Consider the following 8,036-nt stretch of genomic DNA (forward strand, 5'->3'; position numbering starts at 1 on the left):
TTATGCATTAATCTAAAGACATTTAACAATGTAATGGAAAGTATTTCCAAATGGAAATTGTAAGTTGGTCATGTACTTAGCTTTCTGAGAATATTCAACAGCAAGAACAGCAACCACTGCTGCCACTGCCAACACTACTACCACAGCCTTCACAACAGATTTCTTTTGACTGGACTCAAGGTTAATTTCATGTTGGGATGGACATATACCCAAGCTGAATTTACCCAAGTAGATTACTGCTATTTGATATTCATTTCACCAATTCTGGAAAAATTAAGAACAAAGGTGGTATTGGGTTTCGTTTTAAGACAAGGACAATAAACAGCAATATACTGAAAAAGGTGTTTGTGACATCATTCTACTAACAAAGACTCAGAACTACCTTTTAATAAGGATATATTTTGTTGCATAGGACTTATGTTTTAGATTTACCACTAGCAATGAATAATATTGTGTGATACGATATTCATGTCATTTTTAGGAACGTACATGAAGTGGAATGGCTTGAACGACAAATCAAAACCAGGTTATGTGTTCATTTCAGAAAGAGCTTACCTCTGTACTATTGTACTATACTCTACAAATGACCAATACTCATTTTTATATTAGCATAAGACATCATATTATAATGAAGAAACGAGGTGTTATAACAAGAATACATTTCACGGAGACGTTTATGCCAGCCAACTAGATATCCTCATTGTATTTAGGTGTTGGCTTTCAAAGACTCTCCTTTTCCTTCTGTGTTGTGTTGCCTACATGCAATCATCCAGGCTCTTGCTTCCCATCCATTTGTTGATGTCATCAGTCTCAAAACATCTTTGATGGTCTCTTGTTCTCTTCCCTTCCACACTTCCTATCAGGATAATCTAAAGTAAACATTAATGACAGTGAAGTAAAGTGACCACCACAACTGAGATTTGAAAGCAAGTTATAGCCTTGGTATGCTTGAAGCTTATTTCCATTCACTCAGTATTATGAGTTCAAATACTACAAGAGCTGGCAGAATTTTAACATCATTCTAATTTGAAACTATCTGCTGATGGAAGCTTAAAAAAATCTATAAAAAGAAAAACAATTTGAGTCTTAATAACAAAACATTAAAAAAATAATAAATTGCGTGGCCGTTGCCAGTACCACCTGACTGGCCTTCGTGCCGGTGGCACGTAAAAGCACCCACTACACTCTTGGAGTGGTTGGCGTTAGGAAGGATATCCAGCAGTAGAAACACTGCCAGATCAGATTGGAGTCTGGTGTAGCCATCTGGTTCACCAGTCCTCAGTCAAATCGTCCAATCCATGCTAGCATGGAAAGCGGACGTTAAACAATGATGATGATGATGGTATATTCAATTTGGTTTCCATGCCAATCATCACCTATGGTCATGAATGTTGGGTAATGACTAAAAGAGTACAATTGCGAATATAAGCAGCCAAAAATAGGGTTCTTCCAAAGGATCTCTGGAGTAATGTTACCTGACAGAGTGCATAGCTCAGAGACCAGGGAATCTTTCCAGGTTGAGTTGCTACTTCTTCTCCACACTGAGAAATTACAGCTCCAGTACTATGGATATGGAATTAGAATGTCACAGGAAAGAATTGCAAGATGGATTCTACAGGCCAAGCCAACTGGTAGGAAACCTAGGGTTAGGACAATAATGAGATGGCTGGGTAATCTTACCTGATCACACTCAAGAATCCAACCAGAAAGTGGAATGATGGTTACATTTGACTGGACCTTGTGGACGAAGTGCCGAAGGATTCTACCCAACAATCCTCTCAGGAATAGTGAGCAGAGAAAATGGATGGATGGATGGACAGACATCTTTGGATTTATAAAATTAAAGATTTGTTATTATTCTAAGCAGAAATTGGCTCACACAAGTTCTTATGCACTTGCAATTTGGTACCAGATGTACTGAGTCAAAAGCATCAAATGCATGAATGCAAGAAAGCAGTAAAAGAACAAAAAGGACAGTGTAAATATAACAGTAGAGCAGAAGACAACATGCATGAAAATAATTAGTTTCATTCTTCTGAGTTCCAAGATCAAATTCCAGCAGACTCAACTTACTTTGTCATTGTCAAAGATTGATAAATAATTTCTATAAATATTCTTGAATTGATTTGTTAAATTCATATTCTGTATCATTCAAAAATAAGTCTAGCACCAATTTAGAAACTAGCATAAATTTCTTATATCCAGACAAGGTTTCAATCCTTGTTACTTGAAGTTTTGATATGGGTTTCAAATATTAGCACAAAGCCAGCAATTTTAAGGGAGGGGCTAAGTCAATTGGATCAACCCATGTGCTCAGCTTGTACTTATTTTATTGATCCCGAAAGGATGAAAGGCCAAGTCGACCCTGATAGCATTTGAATTTAAAATATTGGGTTGTCCGGAAAGTTCGTGCCGATTTATAATAGCTTACCTTTCGACTTATTTGCCATGAAACCACCTCAATTCTGGGAAGAGGATATTTTCAAGTTAAAGGAAAGATGGAGAAGCATTGTGCAACAAAATGGTTCATATTTGGTGGATTAAAAATGTAATGGCAAGTATTTATTGACCCTTTTCTTTCCTTTCAAAAACCGGCACGAACTTTCCGGACAACCCAATATAAAGATGGACAAAATGCTGCTAAGCATTTTACCCAGCATGCTAATGATTCTGCCAGCTCCTGCTTTACATGTATTTCTGATGTTAAAGTTAAATAAAGGTTGTGTAGGAAGGCATGTGGCCCAATCGACACAATTGTTTGGTGATGGGTTCAATTCTTCGACTGGTTGGTGTGTTGTGTGCTTCAGCAAAACACTTCATTTTATATTACTTCAGGGCACTCAGTTGAAAATGAGTACCAGCAACAGCTGGTACTTAACCCTCAAATGAATGAGTAGTTTTGTACTTTAAGTTACCTAAATACCTTGCAAAGCTAGATAAGCATCACCCTCCTGATACTGTAAAGCTCAAGGTAGATTTTGTTTAAAAGTTATTAAGGCAGGAGATGGCCAAATTGTTATTGCACTGAACAAAATGTTTATTGGCATTTCTTCCAGCTCTTTACATTCTGAGTTCAAATCCTGCTGAAGTCAACTTTGCTTTTAATCCTTTTGGTATCAATAAAATAAAGTACCAGTCAAGTACTGGGATTGATGTAACTGACTAAAGTCCTTCCACTAAAATTGATGGCCTTGTACCACAATGTAAAACCAATAGTGAAGGAGTCTCTCTGTGTGGTAGCTTGAATTACTAGAAATATCAGCCAAATCTCTCTCCAATCACATTCTACCATCTTAAAAAAAGATAAGGACAATCTAGTCCTAGATTGTTTTGCAATATATTAATGAGAAAAAAAATTATTAGTAGTAGTAGTACCATTATTATTAAGGTGGCGAGCTGGCAGAAACATTAGCATGCCGGGCAAAATGCTTAGCGGTATTTTGTCTGTCTTTATGTTCTGAGTTCAAATTCTGCCAAGATCGACTCTGCTTTTCATCCTTTCACGGTCAATGAAATAAGTACCAGTTACACACTGGGGTCAATGTAATCGACTTAATCCCCTCCCCCAAGCTGCCCTTGTGGCAAAACTTTGAAATTATTATTATTATTATTATTATTATTAAGGCGGTGAGCTGGCAAAATTGTTAGCACACCAGTATTTCATCTGCCACTACATTGAGGTCAACTTTGCCTTTCATCCTTTCAAGGTTGATAAATTAAGTACCAATTGAGTACTGGTGTCGATGTGATTGACTGTTCGCCTCCCCACAAAATCCAGGCCTTGTGTCTATAGTAGAAAGGATTATTATTATTATTATTATTATTATTATTATGAGCTGATGGAACACATCAAACAAAAGGTTTAGTAATACCTCTTCTAACTCTTTACTTTCTGAGTTCAAATACTGCCAAGGTCAACTTTACTTTCCATCCTTGTATGGTTGATAACATAAAATACCAGTCAATTGCTGGGATTAATGTAATCAAATTGCCTCACCCCTGAAACTTGCTGTCTTGGCACCAAAATTAGAAATGGATTGCAATATTTAGTGTCATCCATTTTTTAAAAATTTCAAATCCGGTCACAATAGTCATCTTTAGTTTTCATTTCTTTGATGTCTCAGCTTAATTTCATTACTTATAATTTCATTTAATACACCCAAATAGTAATAAATAAATAAATAAATAAATAAATGAATAAATAGATATATTCTCAAGCTAGAATAACATTATTATAGAAAATTGCAAAGCATTTTATATATTTAAAAACAACATCCAGTATACATTTTTTCCCTAAAAAAATAGAAAACAAAATTGAAGAGATAATAAAAAAATATTTAAAAAAAACAAACTATATTTCAGAATTTAAAAACAAAAACTCAGAACATTTAATAAAAAAAAACCCAAAAATGTCATGTTAAAATAATAACAACCCTCTAAAACATTGTAACCTATTTTAAATGCAGATGTAATTTGTTTAATTTCTAAACATTAAATGTCATCATAGATGCAGCAGTAAAACAACAACCACAAAAAAGACTAGTTCAGATACTTAATGGCCTTTTGTAACAGAACTCCTCAGCTCTATGGAAATGCCAAAAAGTAACAATGAGGATGAAGATGATGAAGATGATGATGGTGACGGTCGTGATGTTGAGTAACTGGTGCTGTGGGTAAGATGGGGATGAAGAATGTAAAAGACAATGACATTAATGATGAAAAGAAGTTATGATGATGTCAGTGATTGATGATGACTATGATGGTAATGGTGATGATGATGATGATGGTGTTTACATTATTGCAATGGAAAAAATTGCAATGCAAATTATTATTATCATTATTATTATTATTATCATTATTAAGGCAGTGAACAGGCACAATTGTTAGCACAGCGGGGGGAAATGCTTAGCGGTATTTTATCTACTTTCACATTCTGAGTTCAAATGCCACCAGGGTTGACTTAGCCTTTCATCCTCTCGGGGAGGTCAATAAATTAAGTACCAGTTATGTATTGGGGTTGATATAATCAACTTAATCCCTTCTCCCAAATTTGAGGCCTTGTGCTTGCAGTAGAAAGTATTATTATTATTATTATTATTATTATTATTATTATCATTATTATTCAAGTGCTTAGCCTGCAGAATCATTAGTATGTCAAGAAAAATGCTAAGTGGCATTTCTTTACCTTTTAAGTTCCGAGTTCTGAGTTCAAATTCTGCCAAGGGTGGTTTTTACCTTTCATCCTTCTAGGGTCAATAAAATAAGTAACCTGTTGAGTACTGGAGTCAATGTGATTGACTGTTCGCCTCCCCACAAATTCCAGGATTATTATCATTATTATTAAGGTGGTGAGTAGCAAGAATCATTCATGCATTGGACAAAATGCTTCACAGCATTTCATCTGGTTCATTACATTCTAAGTCCAAATTCTGCACATCGTGTGTGTGTGTGTGTGTGTGTGTGTGTGTGTGAAAGCTATCATATCTGCCTCTTGCATAAAGTTGTCTGAGTTAAAAAGAAACTGTGTCAACATGCTTACATTCCCCGAAAACATTACAGCCTGTGGCTCTGTGCCCCTGAAGAAGCAGAATAAAAGCTTCTTTACTTGATAAACAGGAAATGGTTGATGACAGGAAGAGTATCCACCCGTAACAACAATGCCTCAAATATACCACCGTAATTATATTCTCGTAACTTAGCAGTTCAGCAAAAGAGACCAATAGAATAAGCATCAGACTTAAAGATAAGTACTGGGATGAATTTGTTCAACAAAATCCTTCGAAGTGGTGCCCCAGCATGACTGCAGTCCAATGAATGAAACAAGTAAAAGATAAAAGATGTAAAAACAGACATATAAATAAATTTTAAAAAATGAATGATTATAAAAAAGTAAGCCATTGAAGTCTTTGAGAAAGTAAAACAATTTTATTTTATCAACAGGACAAATTTAAAGAAAATTAACAAGTATTTTAAAAAAATAATTAAGAACTGGACAGTCACAAAAATTATTTCCGTTGTTTACATATGAAAATAACATAGTAGTTTATATAACGACTTGGAGAAAAGGAATGGTAATGGCAGTGATTGTAGTAGTAATAGTAGTAGTAGTAGTAGTAGTAGTTGTAGAATTAGTAGTACCTGAGTGGATGATTAGGATCTGATGAAGCTCCCCTGTGCGCTCTCTGAAATCTTCTCATAGTTCTTCTCAGTACCAACTGACAATGGTAAGGATAACTTTGTTTCTTTCTGATATTTTGTCATAAGCATAACTAAACTTTGAAACAGAACTTTACAGTCCTTATTAAAAACTTCTAGTTACCTCCAAAGTATTCTAATCTTGTTTTACGTGACTTGATTTCTGGCACTTCAGTCAGCTCTGTGTTAAGTTGTTCTCTATCTGGTTCTAACTGCTTCACCCCAGGAGGAATTTCTTATATTCTACGCAATGGATGGTCAAGTTAAAAAAGTAATGGACAACCAGCTACAAAGTAGACTGTGTGTATTATCATTAACACGACATTGTGTTTAAGGTTAAATGATGATTCAGCTGTCAAATGTCCCAGTCTACTTGGCCATAAACAGAATCTACAGACCAGGAATGACTGACCCATAAGAACACAGTTAAATTCTCAACATCAAGAATGAAGGAGTCTCTCTGTGTGGTAGCTTGAATTACTAGAAACATCAGCCAAATCTCTCTCAAATTACATTCAACCATCTTAAAAAAAGATAAGGACAATCTAGTCCTAGATTGTTTTGCAATATATTAAAAAGAAAAAAACAACATTAGTACAAAGCTGAAATGCCTTTGATTGTGGTGTCTATTGATGTAATCCTTTAGCATTTAAACCCACTATATCCGGCCCAAATATTCTACATGTTTTATGTTCAAAGTGGCCAGATCCAGCCTCTCACACCTACACTCCAATGTCATTCTAAAAATAAACAGTCACATCATCAAAATCTCAAAGCTACAAGATAATTCATGATTCATTTCAAAGCAATGTGAACGACTAAGTATTACACTTGACAGAGTAATCTGGGTTAAAGCTGACTCTGGGACTAAACAACATCAACAACAACAATAACCATAGTCTACTAAAAGAGAAGCTGCTGGTCAACAGAGTCTACAACTCAAATTCAATTCTATTTTGGCTTCATTTCTCTTCCTTGATTTTGATAGTTCATGAAAAAAAAAACCCCAAAACTCTACTGAGTTTCTTTGGACAGGATTCAAAGATTTATAAAGAAATAAATGTTCAGTGGAATCATTGCTGCTATATTATTATTAGTGCTTGTTTCTTTTAAGTCCTAATGGAATGAAAGGAAAAGATGACAGAAACAGGATCGGAGCATAGAACCAAATGGAATACTGTTACAGATTTATCATTTACACAATCTCTCCTGCCAGAAATAAGTATGATGATTTTACTATGATTAGATGGGAGTTCACAGGATTATTTGGACAAGAAATAGGAAAAACTGCAAGACAGAACTCCAATGGGATTTGTGTAGTAGGATTTAACCCTAATGATCTCCCTTGAATTCAACAATAACGTTAACATGTCAATTCAGAAACATTCAAACCACTACTAGTTTGTTTTTGTTTTATTATATCTATATAATTTTGTATCTTAAAGAAAGAGAGAAAGAAAGAACAAAAAGAAAGGTGTCAGATTTAAGATAAAAATCCATACTTAGTTTTTTTTTAATGTTTTTTTTTTTTAATAACCCTGAATAATATATTAGCATTTAATGAAATAAAATACTTGAGCAATCAGTGCAGAGTTTCTCAGATAGGTTTCTGCGAGTAATGATACTGATTATGACGATTGAATAGCATCAGACAGTTACCACATAAATAAAACATATCTTCTTCATTTAGGTATAATAAGAAAGCAATACAATGAAATAACAAGTAAGATGAAATTTGTAACAGGAGACTGGACACTCGTTCTATAATATTCACAATGTTGCAGAAGAAAACGAAACATTTACACACACAAAATTATATATATATATATATATATATATAT

The sequence above is a fragment of the Octopus bimaculoides genome, chromosome 2 (assembly GCF_001194135.2).
Source record: "Octopus bimaculoides isolate UCB-OBI-ISO-001 chromosome 2, ASM119413v2, whole genome shotgun sequence".
NCBI classification, from domain to species: domain Eukaryota; kingdom Metazoa; phylum Mollusca; class Cephalopoda; order Octopoda; family Octopodidae; genus Octopus; species Octopus bimaculoides.